The following is a 19928-nucleotide window of genomic DNA, read 5'->3' as shown; positions in this document are numbered from 1 at the left end:
ACATGCATAAACTTTGTCTCTCTTTACTCAACGTGATATTTGCATTTTTTAATTTCAAATAAGAAAATTAGAAATAAAACGCAAGCGCCCCTTCGCCGCAGAAACTCGTCCCGCCGCCATCTTGCCGGGCGCACCTGTGGAACAGGTGGACGGGGCGTGTCCGCTGAGGAAGGTCACTCTGGAGGCGGGCTCGGCTCCTGAAGGACAGCTGGGGATTCAGTTACAAGGGCTCAACACTGACGTTACTGAAGATACATAGACATTTTTACTCACCAAAAAATGAAAAATTTAATGCCTGACGATTTTCAGACAAACGGAAACAATGACATTCACCTACGAGTTTGTTCATCGGGAACGTTTCACTTGTGGCCAGTTGACCGAATCAAGAGAAACGTGCTGGAGAGAGACCCCTGTCGCTCCTAGTTAGGACTGCACCTCTCTTTCACTGCTGATGCCACACCTGTCCTGAAGGTGTCACAGTGGTATAAGGGGCTGCTTTTTAGAATTGAGTCAACAACTAATCATTTTTAAAGGACTTAAACCACCCAATTTACCCTGTTTTGGAAGACCCCGAAAATGGAGCCCCCCAAAACGGCCGGCGTGGTAGAGAACAGCCACTTCCACAAACTCACCCCGACAGCGCGAGAGCTACACCCGGGGATAAGATCTCACACTGACGGAGAGGCTCGGGGCTCGAGTTTAACTCACTCTGATCTCTGAGAGTCGCTCTGCTTTCTGAACTTTAGAAGTGTCCGATGGTTCAGCCCGCGGAGCCACCAGGCCGGCCATACAGCACACCGGGCACTTAACTCTCTTATTCAGTCTGAAGCCACGTCCCAGTTCCGACACCAGACACTTCCCCCTGTTTTCTCGCTTTTCAAACATTAATTCTACAGAGACGCCTTTATAATGCGATTTTCTAGACTTTTTGCGACTGGACATGACTTGTTTAACATTTCGAATGACAGCGAAAATCAGAGATTCAAAGTTTGCCACAGAGTTCGAGGAGCCTTTATGTCATGTTTCAGACGTGAAGTCCGAGAGGTTAAAATGTTTTATTTTTTAAAACAAAATGTCTGAAATGATTCTAATTCTATTAAAACAATTACTACATGAGCGATTCAATTCATCTAAATGTTTTATACCCCAGCTGGCGTCTGGACAGAGTATCCCTTTAGATCCTTTATTCCAGTAGGTGATAAGACATAAATTTATATTTCCATGGGCGTTTGATAAGGTTAAGAAAACAGAATTGTGATAAAGACGTAATAACAAGTTTTGCAATCAACGGTGCATCACATCGCTCCATATTTTTACTACGAGAGATGCTGTTGTTTCATATACTATTAGATAAGAAAGTCACTGTAGTCAAGTGCAAAACGTGCAGGTGGTACAAATATTGTCTATGTATACCAGACTCCTTGCACTGAACTAGTGGACGCAGATATTTAGAAGTCTATAAAAGACTCATAAAGGTGATCTCTAAGAGACAGATGCATATTTATTTCAATGAATTTAAAAAGTCATCAAAATTCTATATAGTGTTATATCTGGCACTGAACTAGTGGAAGCAGTGTCCGTCGGTATTCAGTAGTATACTACCTCGCAGTTGTCATCTCTAAGAGAGAGCTCTAAATTCATTTTGATTAGTTTTAAAAAGGCATTCACATTCTATACAGTGTTGTACAGCGTATACACAGGTTATACATTGAAATGTGTTGGGGAACCATTATCAATGAGTACAGTACAGTACAGTAATCAAAGGTGAGATTGATTAACAAATAAATCCAACAGTCAAATATCAACTATTCCAACAGTATACCTGTAATTCTTACTACTTGATCCAAAATTGAAAGACAGGAAATCTGAAACACTGTCGCAAGGTTGATACTCATTTCTCACTTCGTGACCTGAATACCCGGTGATCAATAAAGTATATTTAATTGAAAACAAATCGTAAGTGTTAAATTAAAGTTTCAATAATGTTACTTCATCAAGTTAAAAGTATGGAGTGGGATTGTATTTGTCTGTGAAAGACCGTCCGTGTTTTAGGCATAATCTACATAATTACAAATCAAAAGCCAGGTTTGATTAATCTTGTATCAGCTTTCGATTGGTCTGCTTTAAAAATGGTTCCGGCTGCCGGAGTGCGTCTTTGCCTTTAAATAGCGGCTTTGCTGCTAGTAAAACAAAATCCCGGATGTTTCGCTGAATTTCGGTCAAGGTTTCTTTCTATTAAGACAGGAATGCAACGTATCCTTTCTGTTACCATTTAACATTGCTACCTGTAGTTTGAATGCTTGGTCAGGTTTGTTAGTCGTGTTTCGGCAGGTTTTTTTTTTATACTCGCCTCTCCAGGTCTCCGCTTTCCTGTCCTTTACGATCGTCCGAACGCCGAAGCGCAGAGCTCCCGTGTTGCGTGAGACTGGAGAGCTGACCGGTGAACTCGGAGGTAGGAGGATCCAACTTGTCTACACTGTTTAGCGAGCCTCATGCTTTTAATTTTAACGCCTCCCTCCGAATGAACCGCTTTTGTGCCTTCCGAAAAATGGTGCTACTTTTGTGTTGACAGGCGAGAGGCCAGACACTGTTCCAACAGGTACTGGAGCGTGAAACCTCTTTTCCTCCCCTGTTCAAGCAGCAGCAGTTGATCCCGAAGAGCAGCCGGACTCGCCTCGCGGTCCCAGGTTACCCACCGTCTCTCCGGGGCTCCAGTCTGCGGACCGCCTGAGCGATTTCCAATACTGTATCATAACAGCCGTCCTGGTTCCTCCTGTTCTGTATTTTCTTATCCAATTTCTGCAATAAACTGTCCTCGGATTATTTCTCAAAGGGTTGTGTGGATTGCAGGGTTGGGTTTGGGTACCTGTAGTGGAGTTTCTTCATCTACGAAGAGTGAGTTTTCACACACGATCATCCTCCCATTTCTTTAGTGAGCCTGGCTGGTCAGGGTGGCTGTCAGGCATGGAGCTCCAGGTGTTGCTTGTACAGTATGCACACAAAGGGAGACTGCCTGCCAGTAATTGCATACTGTACTCTTGATCACAGATCTGCTAATCTCCCAGCCCCTTGTTAGTAAATACTGCTTTTGCTCAAACTAGTGCTGATGAGCATCTGAAACATCAACTCCAGCTTTGAGCTCTGTCTCTGGCAGGTCTACCTCAGAGGGTAGAGGGGGGGAAACTGAGAACTCAGAAAGGATAAGAGACTCCAATGTTAATTACAAAGTGCCTTGTGTAGGAATGCTTAATACATTAACATGAAGGTGAGACAGAAAGCGAACATGTCAGAAAAGCTTAATGTGCTCTCTTGTGTCTGAACATACCATCAGCAAAATGATCACTGTGCTCTAGGACCAAATCAGGCTGTCCTCTGAAAGAGCATTGCACAGTTAATTGAGCCAGTGTGGTGCTGTAACACACACACACACAATCAGCTTTGTAGCTCTGAACACTGCTCCACATTTAAGTAGACATTTTGAGGATGGACTCAAGTGAAGCAATTTACTAGTTAAAGATTAAAATGTGTATCTGCTGAAAGGAAGGAGCACCCAGGAACCCTTTAGATATTTAACTATAAGCCAGTGATGGGGAAAAAAACATTTTTAACATTCAAGTAATGGGATCCAAATCAAAAGCTCTTCCTCTACCAAATATATACTGTTCACTATTTTAGGATAAATGTATATTGGATGTAAATCAACAGAGATTCTCCAAGAGATCCAACAAGATAAGGTCATCATAAATACCACTTAGAAGAAAATTACCTTTTACTCAGAAAAGGTCGTATTTCATAAGGAAAACACTTCTTAGTTTGCTTACTAACCAAGTTCACATTTTCCTTATTTCATAAAAAAAGCTGAACTGTGAACTGATTCTTTGAAATACAGGAGACATACAGAGATTCAAGGTTCAACACTCGTAACTGCAGGTGCAGAGCTATTACTGAAAACCGAGTATGTGTATCAGGTGATACAATGATCACTGTATTGTTTTCCTAGCAACCCATTTAATACCAACATTTGTTAAAAAAAAGGAATGTGATATTTAAGAATCCCCTGAAAGAGTAGTCCATAACTCCCTCTTAATGATGAAAGAAACTGCTGTTAAGAGTGACCTCTTATGAAGGTGAAGCAGCAGACTATTGACTGTCCAGGTGGTCCTCATGATCCTCCCAGCTCAGGGACTCAGGGAAAGGCCTGTGACTGACAGCACTGTTGAGAATGAAGAAATACAATTATTCTTCCATCGGTAAATATGAAAGCAGATTTGACAATGTGACAAGGCTTCTTAGACCCAAAAGTGCTATATACACATTTCATGTCCATGTCAAAATGTAGTAATTGATATTGAAAATCATTATAAGCCTAAAAACCAGTCTGTTTCATACAAGTATAGGTTAACAACCTGCCAAAACATCCCACTGTATTACTCAGATATTTACTGGCCTTTGCCAGTCTGGTGTTACAGTGTCCCAGACACATGTATATACAGACACACACGTTTAACTGCAGATACAAATATAATTCTCAGACTTCAAAATAAGTATTGACAGGTTTGCTGTAGATTGGGGTGTCAGCAGCAGGGAAGGAAAGTTGCTCAAGACCAGAGGACAACATCATCAATACAAAGCCTGCTGTTTAATTATTGTCTGTTTAATCTAAGCCTACTGTTTTAATACTTATCATGAATTAGCTCAAATCATTATCAGCTCAAATAACTGTGATAAAAACAAATTTGCCAGAGAAGCCTAACAGAATGGAAGCAGTCAAAAATAATAAACACCAGTGGTGGATTTCTGCTTGGACAACGCGGTCCCAAAATCATAGCTTTGATATTCACAACATGCTTTTATCTGACTGCATAAGGTAAGACTGGACTTGACAGGGTTAGTACAGTAGAAAGTCCAGGAGCATGTCAAATCACCTGTGAGCAAAACTCCCAGATAGTCCCAGATAAAACTCCAAGAGTATGAGTTGAAATGACCCATCTGAGCCCTGTAGAAACCAGAATATTTAAAATATATCTCAGGAGGCTTTGAACTGGGGCTCTGGTATGGAAATTGTGGGGCACAGGGCAGAGTGACACCTACTTGTCCGCTGTTTAAAACCTGACAGCAAACGTGCAAATCACAGAACATGCTTCTTCATAACATCTGAGGAAGTCAGTAAAGCAAATTCACTAGAGTTACATTAGACCTTAAGCTCTTTATTTACCTCTCACAGCTGCGCTGATAACGTGCTTCTCCCCCCACAGGAGCTCAGGGGTCTTCACCCACAGGAGAGACCCTCTTCACCCCCTCAGTGCAGCTCTCCTGGGGGACCTGCAGCAGGTGCTCAGTCACTGCAGACCAGAACAGACTGAGAGGGAATTAAACAGGAGATTCTGGGAGGCTGGACTGTTGCTGTAGAAACAGGAAAGTGAAAGTAATGTCAGACTTTCCATTAAGAATCGAAAAGTTAGACTTTAGATTGAGACATGTTGCACTTCTGTAATACTTATTCAATGAAAACTAAATGAAAGCGTGATGCCCTGTGGGATACAGTCATCTGCCAGGTTGACCAGCAGACAGAACTCAAGACCAGAACACACCTTCGTTAAATTACAGATAAAAAACAAGTCTACCCTGATCAAATAAAACAAAAACCAAAAGAAGACTTGTATCCAAAACACATGTAAAAAATAAATTTCTTCTCAAATTTAGAAAAAAAAATCTTTCCATTTCCACCCTCAAAAAATCCATCCAGTTTTGTCTTCTTACCAGTGTAAAATAAAGTGGCTCAGAAATGGAGTTTCATTTTATTCCTTTTCTTGAAATCAAAAAGAAATGACTTATGCTTGTTAAGCCCAATTTATCTTTGCCTTTGTTTCTCATCCTTTCAATCTCTTGTTTCTAGAGAACAGTCTCTATTGCCTCTAAAGGACTTTGTCTTGCACATCAAGAGCTCATAAACATATACCATATATGACAATAATACAACACAGCAACAACAGTAGAATACCATAATACAGAACAACATTTAACAACACTGCTCAGTCAGAATTCAGTCCGGTATCATAAGTTTAAAAACAGACAATTAACTAGTAAAGTGTCTAAAACAACAACGAGATCTGTAGCTCTGAACATTGTTTTTTTCATGTTTCATTGTTTTTGATCACTGTTTGTTCAAATTGAATGCTTTTAGGTATCAAGGCAATACAGGAAATCTGGTAACTCCTTTCAGAGAATAGGAGTGTATATTCAAAAAGAAAAGATGAGAGGGGTCATCTAAGATTTTACGTGCAAGGTTAATAACACGTTGCTCTGTAAGACATGGTACCGAGTCAAAGAATGCGCTGGTAATCTTGCCACCAGTCCTGATCACTTTCTTCAACTTGTTTTTGTTCTGCAAGGACAAAGCACCTCCCCAGCTCTGAATACAAAAGGTTAGACTGCTCTGAATAAAAAGAAAAACTCTTATAAAAATGGCAACAATTTGCTGTCTACATTAAAACTCCTTAATTTCCTTAAACAATACAACCTTTGTTGCACCTTCAAATACCTTCCTCTGTGGTGGCTGTCCAAGTTAATTTACAAATAATAATAGTGTCAAGGTACTTATATTAATTTACTGTTTCACTATCCATTCCATTTACAATTACAGTGTTCAGAGGATTGGAACATTTCTTTCTGAAATCAATGATAATTTCTTTTGTTTTGTGTTTAAAAACAGGGAATTATCCTGACGCCATTTAAAAAATATATTTTTCTCCTGTCTATGATTGTATTCACCATAATTCAAAAGTCCAAATCAACCAATTATTTGATAATCACACAGATGTCAGAGCGGCGTACACAATCAGTGTACAATGTGAAAAGCAGTGGGGACAGCACGCACCCCTGGGGTACCCCTGTGCTGGTTGCTGATGGTGAGAGACTTCCCCGAGTTCACTTGTACATACTGTTCCCAGAAAAGGAAATTGTATATAAACTGAGTAAGTGTATGATGTACACCCATCTCCTGTAGGTCTTTGGAAGAGATTCTATATTTGGATAATATGTTTAACTGAGGTCCATAGAGTGTAGGGCTGTTAGAACTAGAACACTAGAACAGTCAAGCCACACTGTTTTAGGGGCTACACAAGATGATGTTATCAGACATAATGGGGTTTATTCTTTAATATGAAATAAAGTAATTTGTCAGAATCATCACGAATGTGTTTAGGAAACTCCAGTGTGATTGAACCACACAAAATGATTAACTCCCTCTGCTCTTGACAGTAAGACACGACCTGCCAGCGATGAATCTTTGATTAACTAGGACTAACATCTCTGTTCTGTTTTAAGAACATCACTGTCAAAACTGTGTTTACTTGTGTGTTATCACCCGTTCATGAATCAAAATCTTTAAGAGAAAATAGTTGACGTGTTAATATTAGAAGATGTGCCTTAAGCAGATGTAAAACATGAATATTTCCAACTGCATCAGCCGATTAAATCTCCAGGGAAAACAAGATAATCATGTGCCAGCTCACGAATCTTGTTTTCTCAAACTGAAATATTTATATCTTTCACAGCGCTAGGTAGTTTGAGTCTCTCATAGCTAAAAACTAAAAGTATTGTGTGTGGTTGCGGCCATCATACCCCGAGATATTCCCTGACCGGTCTGGAGTACAGCTCTGTCTGAATCGAACTCCCCCACTCTTCCTGCATGGTCGCGTTTACATGACGTCATCGACACCAGCCTCACCTGCGCCAAGCGAGCCGTGTCCCACACTTGCGGAGTGGAGACGCTACCGGCAGCAGGTGAGTTTATTATTGCTGGATTTGTTTGCTTTGTTTATTATTTATCTGTGAATTTCTGTATAACTCACACCGTTCTTTTTTTTGGTTAAGTTTTTGTAATACTTTAAGTAACAAACTAAGAATAAAATTAGATTTTTATTTTTATTATAAATTTGAACAATAGGCAACATCTTACGAGTGACTTCCAGGGACCTGTAATGGTTTTCTCGTTCACACATGGTGTCGGTTTCTGAGCTTGTGGTCACGACCCGTTCCACGCGGGTAATTCAGCTAGGCAACTAAACACAGATCTGCAAAGAAAATATTTTACTGATATTCATCTCCTTTATACACAGTATATACACAAATATATTGAGGTTTAAAAGAACAAGTAATAGGTTTATTCCATGATGAAAAAAAGAAGAAAGAAACAAATAAATATTTTAAAAGTGTTAGTCATTCCTGGTTTTATTTTCACTCTTTTACCACAGTAGTCAATCAGTTGAACACAGGTAGAAGTTGTTGCTTTCAGCCTCAGAGCCTCTTCAGACTTCTGTTCGGTCTCAAGGTGTCCTGTTTCTCTGCAACCTGATGGCCTCCCAACACACAGACACCACCCCACAGCCAAGACTGAAGACCGGGAATGTTCAGTGTAGCGTTCAGGTGAGAACATTTCCGGTCTCAGGGTGTGTATTTGGCCTGCAGGGAATGCAAATCTTAAATCTGCAGCCCCTTCCATCAGCTCCACTACAGTGCTGCAACAAGCAAAGTAATTCATAGTTAGCAGGATGGATTTAACAATTATAGAGCTAAACAAATTCAACATATCAAAGAGCCCAGCATTCACTGGAGACTGATATCCTGTAGCAGAGATCACCTCCTCTCAAATACTACAACTGAGAGCATTATAACTTGTCAAAGTGGGAAATAGAAGAATGAAGAGGCAGAGACAATACAGGCAGAAACACTGAAGTGATTCAGAGGGAATAGGGAGTGAGATATTTAGAAACATATAATAAAAAACAAAGTGATCTGCAGATTAACTTACACCCCTGGAGAAATATGAATAATAATAGCACTGAGTATGTCTTAAGGATTGTGCAATATGTCTTACTTAGAGTAAAGTTATGTCAAATAATTTCTGAGCATTACCTGAGCATTCAGACAGTGTACAATAAAGATCACATACCTGTAAAGTGCAATATAGCTCATAGTTCACCAAAGTGACAAGCATGAGATTTATTTCTAACTGTGGAGTTGCAGAGGTGTTACTGGGAGAAGCTGCTGTAGGAAATAGGAGAAATTGTGCAGAACTCACCTGGAGACTTGGGGGACATGAGTCTCTTTTCAGTTTTCAACAAAGCTTTTGAATTCACTCCAGGCTGGTCAACCAGTGATAAATAAACACTCAACATAAATATACTTGAACCCTGAAGAGCAAACCTTGAATAGTGTGTGTAAAAGGCAGAGCTGGGGTGCCAGTAACACACTTCACACACAGAGCAGCAGGCAGAGAAGGAGAGAGGCAGGACAGTGCAGAGAGAGGGCAGGGGGAGAGTCTAATTCCCCAGTCACTGTCCACTCCTGAAGCAGATTGCAGACTGGTCTGCAGTGGGAGAGAAACTAATGTAGATTCTGACTCTTCACAGTCTCAGTCCTCAGTGAGAGAGAAGAGCAGCAGGAAGGAAGCTGAAGGTGTTTATTCATCACATGTTGACAGACTGGAACCAGGCTGGACTGAATTCAGTGACTTTGTTGAAAGCTGGAAAAAGAGAAGTAAACTCATTAAAATAGGTCAGGTTGTGCCAGAACACTTCCTCACACTTTATATCTCTGTACCCTGACATCACACTGACACTCCTTCACTACAGCAGTGTCACAGTCTAGATCTTTTCATACTTTCCTTTACTTCTTCCTCTGCTACTAATGTTCTTGATCTTTTCAAATAAAGGCTGATAATTCACAGTGTTCTCTGACCATCACAGAAATCCTGAGTGTCTTCAGCTCCTCCTCTGAGCTGGGATGTTGATCACATGTAGAAGAGTGAGGAGTGGGGTTAGTAGTGGGGTTAGGGAGTGGACATGCCATCAGCATCTGAACTCAGAGGAGGAGCTGAAGACACTCAGGATTCCTGTGATGGACATAGATCACTGTGAATTATTAGCCTTTATTTGAAAAGATCAGGAACATTAGTGGCAGAGGAAGAAGTGAAGGACAGTATGAAGAGATCTAGACTGTGACACCGCTGCAGCTGTAGTGAAGGAGTGTCAGTGTGATGTCAGGATGTAGAGATCTAAACCAACTCACCCTGTCAATCCCAGAGCCAGATTCTGACTCTTCACAGTCTCAGTCCTCAGTAGAGGGAGGAGCAGCAGGAGGCAGCAGGGAGGGAGATGAAGGTGAAAGTGGAACCAGGCTGGAGGTGAAGTCGAAGCCTTTGTTGAAAGCTGGTATGACAGACAAATGCAGTCATTAAGTCGAGCTGTGTCAGAGTACATTTCACACTGCAGTGAGTAAGAACGGTAGTAAAGGACTGAACAGTGAAGTTGTGGAGTGAGCTCCACTGTTTCAGAAGCCCGAGCTCACACGCTGTTGCTCTTAGCCACCACCAGAGGGCAGCCTGCAGCCACAGACGGCAGAGCCAGGTACACGGTCTCTATACGCGGCTCTGCAGACAGCTGCTCCCACAGCCCGACAGCCCGCTCCTCTTGGTCAAGCCAGGGTACCAGTGAGTTGCCCAAGAGAGCTGACCAGGGCTGTGAAAGCAGCGCCCCGTCTGTCTGACACCATTCCCCGGTTCTTACCCGACATGTTGTCGATACCAGAGCAGCAGGCAGTAAAACTCTCCCCTCACTGTCACTGGGGCCGCGAGTCCTGGCCGAGCTCCGGACTGAGAGAGCTGGAGAGAAACGAGATGCAGAGAAAATACTGAAACTTACCTCTCGACTCATACATGATCCCGCCAGATTGACTAAAAATGTGATTTAGTGGACAAAACTGAAAGAGTGATGTTTGTTAGTCTCGAATTACAAGTACATTTCAAGAGCAGTAGCAAGCAGCACGATATGTGAACGAATATTCACAGGATTCTGCACACAACAGAAGCACAGCCCAGATGAAATAAGAATAAGAAATAGAGTAGAAAAGTATTGTAAAACAATGACCTAATACAGGTTTAAATGTACAGAGCAGCAAAGCTTAAAAAGCGTTTGTACAAGTTACTTACCGCTGTCTGTCTCACCCGCTCTCGCGCGTAAGGAGGATAATCAGGTGGGTCAGAATTTATAGGACCTGGAGCCCAAAGTGACCAATAAACAGGCGAGACGACATTATTTGCGGCTCTGCCCACCAAAATCCTTTATTAATATTCAATATATAGGCAGCGGTTTTACAATTAATCTAAATTGTAGTTCGTCCTCCCAACGCATAAGGGCGGTGCAGCCCCACCCTCTACTGCCAACAGGCGTGGTTTCGTCGTGACGTCATGGATTCTGATTGGCTGAGATTCTCATATTTACATAAGCCCCGCCCCCAGCATAGCTCCTTCCGGAAGTTCTGCCGAAAAGGGAAGGTGAGGTTTGTGAATGGCGTTTTCTCGATTTTATTACGTTTTTTAGTCGTTTTTTGGCCTATTTTTAATGATTTCGTTATGACACATCACGGAATCGTTAAGTTTCTGGACGTTCCTGACTTTCAGCTAGTGAGTATCGAGTGATTTTGTGTTGTTTGTGTTTGATTAGCAAGATGGCGGCGGTAACTCCTTATTTGCATTTATTAAAATCATTCGCTGTATTTTAATTAGCTGATTTGCATTTCTCATGTTAATATGAACTAGAAAATTAGTTTTTGGCTAGAATTGTTATTTTTTATTATTTAAGGTTTTTATTGTTTGTATTGAATTAAAACGCCAACTTTAGTGTGGAAAAAGTGACTTTCTGTTGTTTTTTGTAAGATGTTTGTTAACTTATATTTGCATTACATTTGCATTATTTAAATCAGTCGCTGTATTTTAATTAGCTTATTTGCATTTTTCTTGTTAATATGAACTAGAAAATTAGTTTTTGGGTAGAATTTTTTTTTAATGTTTAAGGTTTTTATTGTTTGTACTGAATTAAAACGCTCACCGCTTTTGTGGAAAAAGTGATTGTTTTCTGTAAGATGTTTGTTAACTGGTATTTGCATTAAATTTGCATTTATTAAACTCGTGCACTAATCACTTGTATTTTAATGAGTTATTTGTGTATGTGATAATGTGAAATAGAAAATCAATTCTAGTGTACATAATGTTATTTTCTCATGTTTCCTGTGTGCATTTTTTTCTACTGCTTGTTTTGTCAGTAAGATGTCGGCGTTAATGCTCTCATGTATTTACATTTGTATTAAAATTGGTTGACCAGTCACTTGTATTTTAGTAAGCTCTGTTTTTCTTTTTCTTTTTTCAACTGGAAAGAAAGCGTTTTCACTCGAATGCTTTTTGATTTCTAAAATGTATGTTTACACTTGTACTGAACACAAATAAAATTTAAAATCATTTTACTTCTGGCTTATTTGTCTTTTTTTTTGGAGAATGTATTTTTAAAAACTTGGTTGCTGTCTTTCTGATTGTGTTACTTAAAAAATGTAAATATCTTAGGGAATTTTAAACAAAAAGAGTTGCTGTATACATTTTAATTACTAATTAATATTTTAAATTATTCTAATTCATTATAATGAATACTTTGTTTATGTATTAAGTGAATTAAAGTTCATTAGTATTAAACAAATCTCACCCGGGGCTGGTCTTGGAGATGGGCTTCTGGGATTGGGTTAAACCTCATGTCAATCATATAAAGACAACCCTTAAGAAGTGCGTCATTTTTAGGGGTGTGGTGATTTGATTGACAGGCCCTTCAACCAATCAGAATAGAGAAAATGGGGTTATATCCCATAACTGAAGTTTTGCTTCAAACTGACCAATCACCTGAGAGCAAAAGGCTTGGAGGTGGGCTCTCATCCAGACATTTTGATTGGCTAGTATGACGTCATCATTTGGCAACACCCTCTTATGAATAATGCGACACTCCCCTACTCGATTATGCGACACGCCCCCTCATTAACCACGCCCCTCATGAATATTAATTATGGGCGGTGCTCGTTCACCGTTTTGTTTGGTTTTATTTTTGTTAGGAATAATGTTACGAAGAAAAGAAGAAGTAAGTAAGACAGAAGTCAAAATTCTTTATTAAGTTTTGCAAGCATACAAATAAAAGAAAGTTGGCAACAATGAAACAAAAAAAAATACAGAGTGAGTTACATAATGACAAGTAACGGTATCCGGGATGACGATTTCCTGTCCAGCGCCGGCAGTCTGGTCAGTGCGGGATGGGTCCTGTGCGGGCGGCAGGGACAGCAGCCAGGGGAGACCTGAAACAAGACAAGCAGGTAAGAGCTCGGAGTTCAGCCCTGAGCAGCACCGCAGCGACAGTCATCAGACAGGAGTGAGGAGCTGAGCTGGGGGAGGGGCTCAGGGAATCACTCGGCAGTACAGCGCAGCTCGCTTTGCGAAACACAGGCTCGTCCCAATGTCGGGAAAATGAGTTTAGAATAAAAAGGGCTCATGACCTCCAGACCGTGTCCTTACTCTCACGGGAAATACCTGCTTTAAATTCGATTCAAATTTAGGAACCCTATGAAGTTTTAATTTCAACGTTCAAATCACTACACATCCGTCAGGAAGCTGACCAAGATGAGGTTTGTTCACATCGCGCTGCAGCGCCGAAAGAGACGCGGTCTGTTTGTCCGAGCTGGGTTGTGCTTTTTAAACTCTACTCTCCCCGTTGCTTTTATATTTTAACTCGTTCTAGGTTCGTCTTGACTTTTTTAAAAATAACTTGGTGCTATAAGGAATCTGTATATGCCGGGGTCATGCAGAGCGAGGTGTGCTGTACAGTACGGCCATCACATCTGACCCGGCACAGTGCGGGATACTGAGCACTAGATCACTGAATGGGCTCTAGACTGTTATACAGTTAAAACCCGAGTGCAGAATACTCCACTGAACACGGTGTTACTACTAATCAAGTGCTTCCCATAACTAGATTAGTTCTCCGTTTGCCCCTGAGCACAGGCCCCTCAGTTCCACAGCAAATCATGTCAACCCCCTGTATTGTTAAATACAACTAGTCCTAGATCTACACCCAGTACCCCAGCAATGAGCCACAACTTTACAGTCAAGCAATGTTTATTCATTAACAGGAGACAATGAATAACAAACAATAAAACATATACTGTTGATTTTTGGAATTGCATACATTTGATCATATTCAAGCACTGCCAGTTCAGTGCTGTAATTTCAAGTGACAGTAAAGACTGGGAAACATGTGGGTGAAGCTGCCTTTGAGACAATAACTGCCTGCAGTCTGGACACAGTCAGCTCAATATTCTTAGCATCCTCCTCTCTTCAGCCAACAAGTTGTCTATTCTTGAGGTTTTGATTTTTTTCAGCCTGTAAAATGCTGCTCAGGAGGATTTAAATGTTTTCTGTTCCTGCAGAAGACAGTGAGGTGTAGCTGACAAGCCCAGCAACAAGTTCAGTGTTCTGGTTTTAAATCTTAAATAATTGAGAATATTAGTATTGATACAGAAACAAGTATATAAGATGAGTTCTAGACAACTACAGAATATGCTTGATGAATTGTACATGTCAGACTTCCACATTAATGCTGATTACTTCAGTGCTGCAGCTGTAGTGAAGGAGTGTCAGTGTGATGTCAGGGTGTGGGGATTTAAGCCAACTCACCCTGTAAATCAGATTCTCCTCAATTTGGAAATCAATCTCGCAGCTCTGTGAGCGTGGATGAACATCAGGAGGCAGCAGGAATAGTGGTGAATTAATCCTCATCATGTCATATGGTCTGACTTATTGGGACACATTCATTTTACCTGCATTTCAGAGTGTAAACCAGTAAATGAGCTCACTGTACTCGGTGTCATCAATGAAGATGAGGTATCGCCTGTTCTTGAGATGCTTTTACTTTATATCATGCTAAAGCAGTGACTTCGAGTTGGACTGAGATCTGTAGACACACTTGACCAGTTTCTGTTTTCTCCTGATGAGCTCTTTGGTTGCACTGACTGGATGCTTTGGGTCATTGTAATGCTGCATGACAGTAGTACTGTCCAATAAGTATGGAAGCCTTTTCTACCGCATCAGAGACCCCGTTTCTGTAAACTTCAGAAATCACTCTGCTGCTGCCATCATTAGCTACATCCTCAATAAAGATGAGTGACCCAGTCTGAGCCATTCCTGCATCCCCAGGCCATGACATTACCTCCACCAGGCGTCAGCTTGTGCTCAGAGTACAGAGATGACAGGTTCAAGTGTGGAGAAAGAAAGGAGCTGCAGATGCTCCAGAGAACAGCACCTTCTGTGAGAGTCATGGCCTGGCCTGGGGAGATCATGAGGAGACTCCTTCACCTGTCTGTCTCCATCAGCACTAGTGTACTGGATCACTGAAGTTCAAACCTGAAGGCTGTGGACTCAGAGCTGAGAGCTCCAGCAACACCTCAATGTCCTCTGCGCTCCCTCTGAGCTCAGATGCTGATCACATGTACAGGAGTAGGATTAGAGGTGGTGTTAGTTAGGGACCATACATGTCATCTACATCTCAGCTCAGAGGACACGCATCAAATATTCAGGTGCTGTAGCTTTGAGTCACTTTATAATGCAACCAAGGAGGTCATCAGGAGAATAACTGATGAAACACATTAACCTCTTGGGTCTAATGCCTGGATTTCAATGCTATTGACAGAAGGAAAAACAATTGAAGTATGATAACCTGAAGACTAAATAAGAACTTGGTGGCAATAGCAAAGCATCTCAGATGATTACAGAGGGCAGTGAGCTCAATGGGTCTCAGACCTCATACAGTTACTATCTCAGAGGGATATACAAGCACATACTGTTCTACACTCTGAAATGTATTTAAAGTGAATGTGTCCCAGTAACTTCAAAATGGAAAGTTGAACATTTTTTATTCCAATATGATCAAATGTATGCAGAGAATTACCACAGAATAAATCCAGGATAATATTTCTGTTCTGATCACAAGAACAAATTGCTTGACTGTAAAGTTGACTCATTGCAGTACTGATGGAGGACCCTGTACCTTTCCAATGAAAACATGCATTTTCAAGTATCCCACAGTATCAATACACCTTGACAGGAGGGGCTGACTGACACGGCCAGTGACTTGAATTAATGTGCTTTGTTCATATTCTGGGCTGTTAGAATTATTCCACTGGACCATGAAAAAGATTTGAGTGTCTTTGGGTGGGAGTGCAGCTGAGGCTGTTGGTGAAAGGAGATTGTTCAGCTGTAGGAAAAACCTGCCTGTTTGAACATGTTCAGTGTGGAGAGGAGTGTCAGTGTGGGAGCTGCAGAGGAACAAGTAGGGGAGAATTCCACACTGAGAAGAACATTTATTCTGGCTCTGGAGTTTTCTTCATGTGTGAGACAACAGCTACAATTGTCCTTAACACTGTCACTGCAGAGTCCTGATGTCTGAATCACATTCACATACTAACTGCAGGATTCAGACTCACTCCACATTATCAGAAACATGTCCTTCCCCTGCGACAGTCACGTTCACCCCAACAAGTGCAGGAGAGCTGCCGTGTGGTTTGGATGCTGTCAGAAAGCAGGCGAGGGGCAGGAACCATTAACATTCATCACAGGAAAGTGTATAAACCAGAGAAACTAAACTGGTTTAGTAATGAGTGCTGAGAATGAGGTTTATTAACTGTTTGGGCAGGATGTGGTGAGGTAATGGGTTGAGCACAGGTGTAGAAGTTATTGCCTTCAGTCTCAGAGCCTCTTCAGACTCCTGTTCTGTCTCAAGGTGTCCTGTTTCTCTGCAGCCTGATAGTCTCCCGACACACAGACAACTCCACAGCCAGAACCATTTCCTTGTTTCCTTTCCAGAGTGGAGTCGACACCTGCTTGTTCCTTATTTGTGTTCCCTGTGAGCAGTGTTGCCTTGAGGTGAATAAAGAGCATGAGTGGGCAGTGTAGTGTCAGTGTGGGAGCCCATCCTGTCTCAGGGTATTGTAGTGTGAAGGTGGGACCTTGATACTGGAATCAGAGCTACTTGCAGCCTCTCCAGTCCACTGCATTACAGTGTAGCTGCTCCCTGTGCTGTTAAATTGATAATTAGCAGGATCAGCAGTAATTAAGCAGCTGGTTGAGTCCGATTACTGCAGTGGAGTGCACTGGAAGGGCTGCAAGCTGAGTAGCTCAGACAAACCTTTATCCTCAGATGAGATTTCTTTTTTTGTTTAACTGTCCCCGTTAGGGGATTTTTGGTCTCTCGTGTCCCCGTTTGAAAACTCGCTGTTTAGTAGCAGAGACAAGCAGCTCCGGGATCCCCCGCCCCTATTGGCCGAGTCTGAATGAGAAGGCAGGTGCGGTCAGTCTGCAATTAGACTTCAATCCGCGGCTGTTTAGCGGTTCCGACGCCCGTATCGCTTCTCTGCCTTTAAATAGCGAGTTGGCAAACAAAGAAAGTTTCTCAAGTTTACCGTTTAGCTGGAGTAGGATCATGGGCGACGGCTGTCGGCTTTTCTCGGTCCGAGTGGAAAGTGTTATAAAATGGGGCTTTAAAAGTAAATGAATTGCTTAACTTACTTTAGGCGGAGCTGCCGGACTGGCTGTAGGACTTGTGGTTTGACTCTGCGGAGAAACATGGTATTAAAATCGTGCTTCAGCTTCTTTAAACTGCTTGTTGTATGTTGTGTTTTTACCTGCACAATACGCTTTTTCTTGTTTGTATTCCAGGCTTCTGCAGGATCCTGGCGCGGCTCTGGGCTTTAAACGACGGCTGTCGGGTCCTTCTCGGTGTGGAGACCTGAGCGCAGACCCACCCGTGTACCTAGTGACCGGAGCTCCGCGGCGGATTCACAGGCGAGTCCGAGTCTCTTCTTCCTAGAGGCCGAGAGAGACCCGTTCAGGAAAGCGCAGCTTCAAGGCTCGTTTAGGACTGAAAACTACTTTCACAGGGGCTTCGTCTCTTACCGGTATCGACTCACTGTGCAGCTGCAGGTCCGGCTGGGTTTTCTTTCTCCGGAGCCGGTTTGCATGAAGACGCGCCGACCGCTCCGTTTAGCTTGAATTGGGGGGGAAACTGGTAACTCGAGTTACTGGTCACCGACCGCAGGAAACTGGAGCCCAGCCGTGTGAGACCCGGTGTGAAAACCGAAACCCCCGGTGTGAGGGGAGAGAGAGAGAAACCGCTTACCTTGCTCTCGAAACGCCGGCTGTTCTGCTCTAAAGGTTAAAGCGAGAGAGTTAAAACACTTAATATGCATTTATCGTAGAAAAAGTTGCTGCTTTTGACAAAACTTGTAAGAAATTTAATGGATGTTTTTTTTCCCCCGGCAGCCGAGCAAAGCGCCTGTACCGGGAGAGCAGCGGGGTACCAGCCGCCTCTCTCCCAGCCAGCGAGCCGCCGGAGTCCCCCCACCTCCCCTCCCTCTGGCCGGGACCCCAGCTTGCTCGGGTTTGGAGCACAGACCCGCCCCTATTTATAACGTGAACCCCCTGATGAGCGCGAAAAGGACGAAAAAGGTAGCAAAATAAGAGACACCGGGGACCGAGATGGAAATGTGTGGATACCTGCTTAATAACACTGCTGTATAGTGTAATTGTTTTATGCTTTATATCCTTATTTGCTGTAATAAACTGCTGTGACTGTTAATTGGTTAATTGATTGTTCTGGGGTCTGGGGTGTGGGAGGATTGGGTACAGGGGTGTAGAGAACCGTGAATCGGGTCCCCCTGTGAGCAGCCACACCAAGCGGCTCGCAGAGACAGCCGCGGTACACCGGGCTGTCGTGGTCGGGGAGTCGGGAGCCGCTGGTCTGCGGCCTAGACTTCAGCTTCCATCCCCGGCCTCGATTAGAGCCCAGCCGCCCGAGGACTGCGCTGCTGTGGGAACGCGTCCCGTCACCATGGTGACCGAGACAGGGGGTGTGGCTGGGCTTAAGGGCAGGGTTCAGTGTTAGTAGTGTCCAATCAGCGTGTGGAAGAGGTTGGTGTAAGACTGTCCAATCAGAAGAGCGCAAGTTCAGCTCGAGAGAAAAATATCAGCTGAGCCAGGCGGGTCTCGAACCCGGGGTTGAGGTATATAGAGTCGGGATTTAGTTGAGTGAGCTATACTTCCTGGCAAATCTGAAGTAACTCCGCGGTCATACTTATCTGGTATAATTACGGTACACGAAAAAAATCGAAAAAAATAAAAAGGTATCCCTCCTGTTCTTGCAATTCTAAAAGTAGTATCTCTGCTTATCTACTGTGTTTCGGGTTTTACAAAAGCTTTTCTGTGTGGGTTTGAACCCCGGTCTGCACTGACCGTACATTAGCCTGGGGATTTGAACCCGGACTCTCATTATCGCAGACCAGCGCCCTACACGACGAGCCATAGCGCCGCGCAGAGAGTTCAGCGCATCCAAATATAAAAGCTTTAAAACTGCGATTCACGCCCCGGCCGAGAGCAGGACCCTCTTCTGTATTAAGACAGAGCAGAGAGCACTGCTGGACTGCAGGAGCCACTGCACAACTGCAGTACAGATGAAGTGAATTGATGTTTGTGACGATTGAGGAGAGTTGGAGCTGCACTGAATCCTGCAGTGATCTGTAGCTGCTGTGATCCTGCACAGTGTTCAGAGGGGCTGTCAGTCCTGCCTGTTGCACAGGACTCTGCTTCACTGTGAAAGGTGTTGCAGTGAGTCAGTGTGACTCCATCTGTTTGTATTGAGCAGCTCTGAGTTTGACAGTATGATGGAATTAGACTTGAATTAGAAATGTGGACAATCAGGCTTCACCTTTCCACTGTTCTCCATGAGAATCTCACCCCTCACAAGGTACAGAGCTCATATCAGAAGTTCCCCCTAAACTCTTCGATATAATGACTAGCAGAGAGCTCTATCATCACCACGAAGACCACAGTTTCCTTCACAGACACTGAAAATAAAACCCAAGAGCACGGAAGAGGTGTTCACAACCTGATTTTAATTAAAGAACAAAAATAAGATAAAAACTAGTGACTAAAAGTTTGCTCAGGAGTGTTTTATTATGTTAAAACAGTACATTAGTGTAGTGAATTATCAGAATGAAGGAGTGAAGGACCA

The 19928-nt window shown here is 42.6% G+C and overlaps 3 long non-coding RNA genes across 3 annotated transcripts; all 3 read right to left on the bottom strand.

The window, feature by feature from the left end:
* Window positions 1-3846: 3846 nt before the first annotated feature.
* LOC107075732 (uncharacterized) lies at window positions 3847-7696 on the bottom strand. The gene is made up of 3 exons (XR_011183338.1): window positions 7624-7696; window positions 5216-5403; window positions 3847-4213 (listed from the first exon to the last, which is right to left on the bottom strand). It is a non-coding gene; the product is annotated as an uncharacterized lncRNA (long non-coding RNA).
* Window positions 7697-8203: 507 nt separating this feature from the next.
* Window positions 8204-11083, bottom strand: LOC107075727 (uncharacterized). Its single transcript, XR_001477222.2, has 4 exons — window positions 10991-11083; window positions 10569-10663; window positions 10072-10211; window positions 8204-8519 (listed from the first exon to the last, which is right to left on the bottom strand). It is a non-coding gene; the product is annotated as an uncharacterized lncRNA (long non-coding RNA).
* A 1874-nt stretch (window positions 11084-12957) lies between these two features.
* On the bottom strand, window positions 12958-17631 carry LOC138224705 (uncharacterized). The gene is made up of 3 exons (XR_011183135.1): window positions 17545-17631; window positions 17429-17473; window positions 12958-13167 (listed from the first exon to the last, which is right to left on the bottom strand). It is a non-coding gene; the product is annotated as an uncharacterized lncRNA (long non-coding RNA).
* Between the last annotated feature and the right edge of the window lie 2297 nt (window positions 17632-19928).

This window comes from Lepisosteus oculatus, chromosome 23 (genome assembly GCF_040954835.1).
Source record: "Lepisosteus oculatus isolate fLepOcu1 chromosome 23, fLepOcu1.hap2, whole genome shotgun sequence".
NCBI classification, from domain to species: domain Eukaryota; kingdom Metazoa; phylum Chordata; class Actinopteri; order Semionotiformes; family Lepisosteidae; genus Lepisosteus; species Lepisosteus oculatus.
Note: the sequence above shows the minus strand (reverse complement) of the source record. Positions and strands in the feature narration are given on the sequence as shown.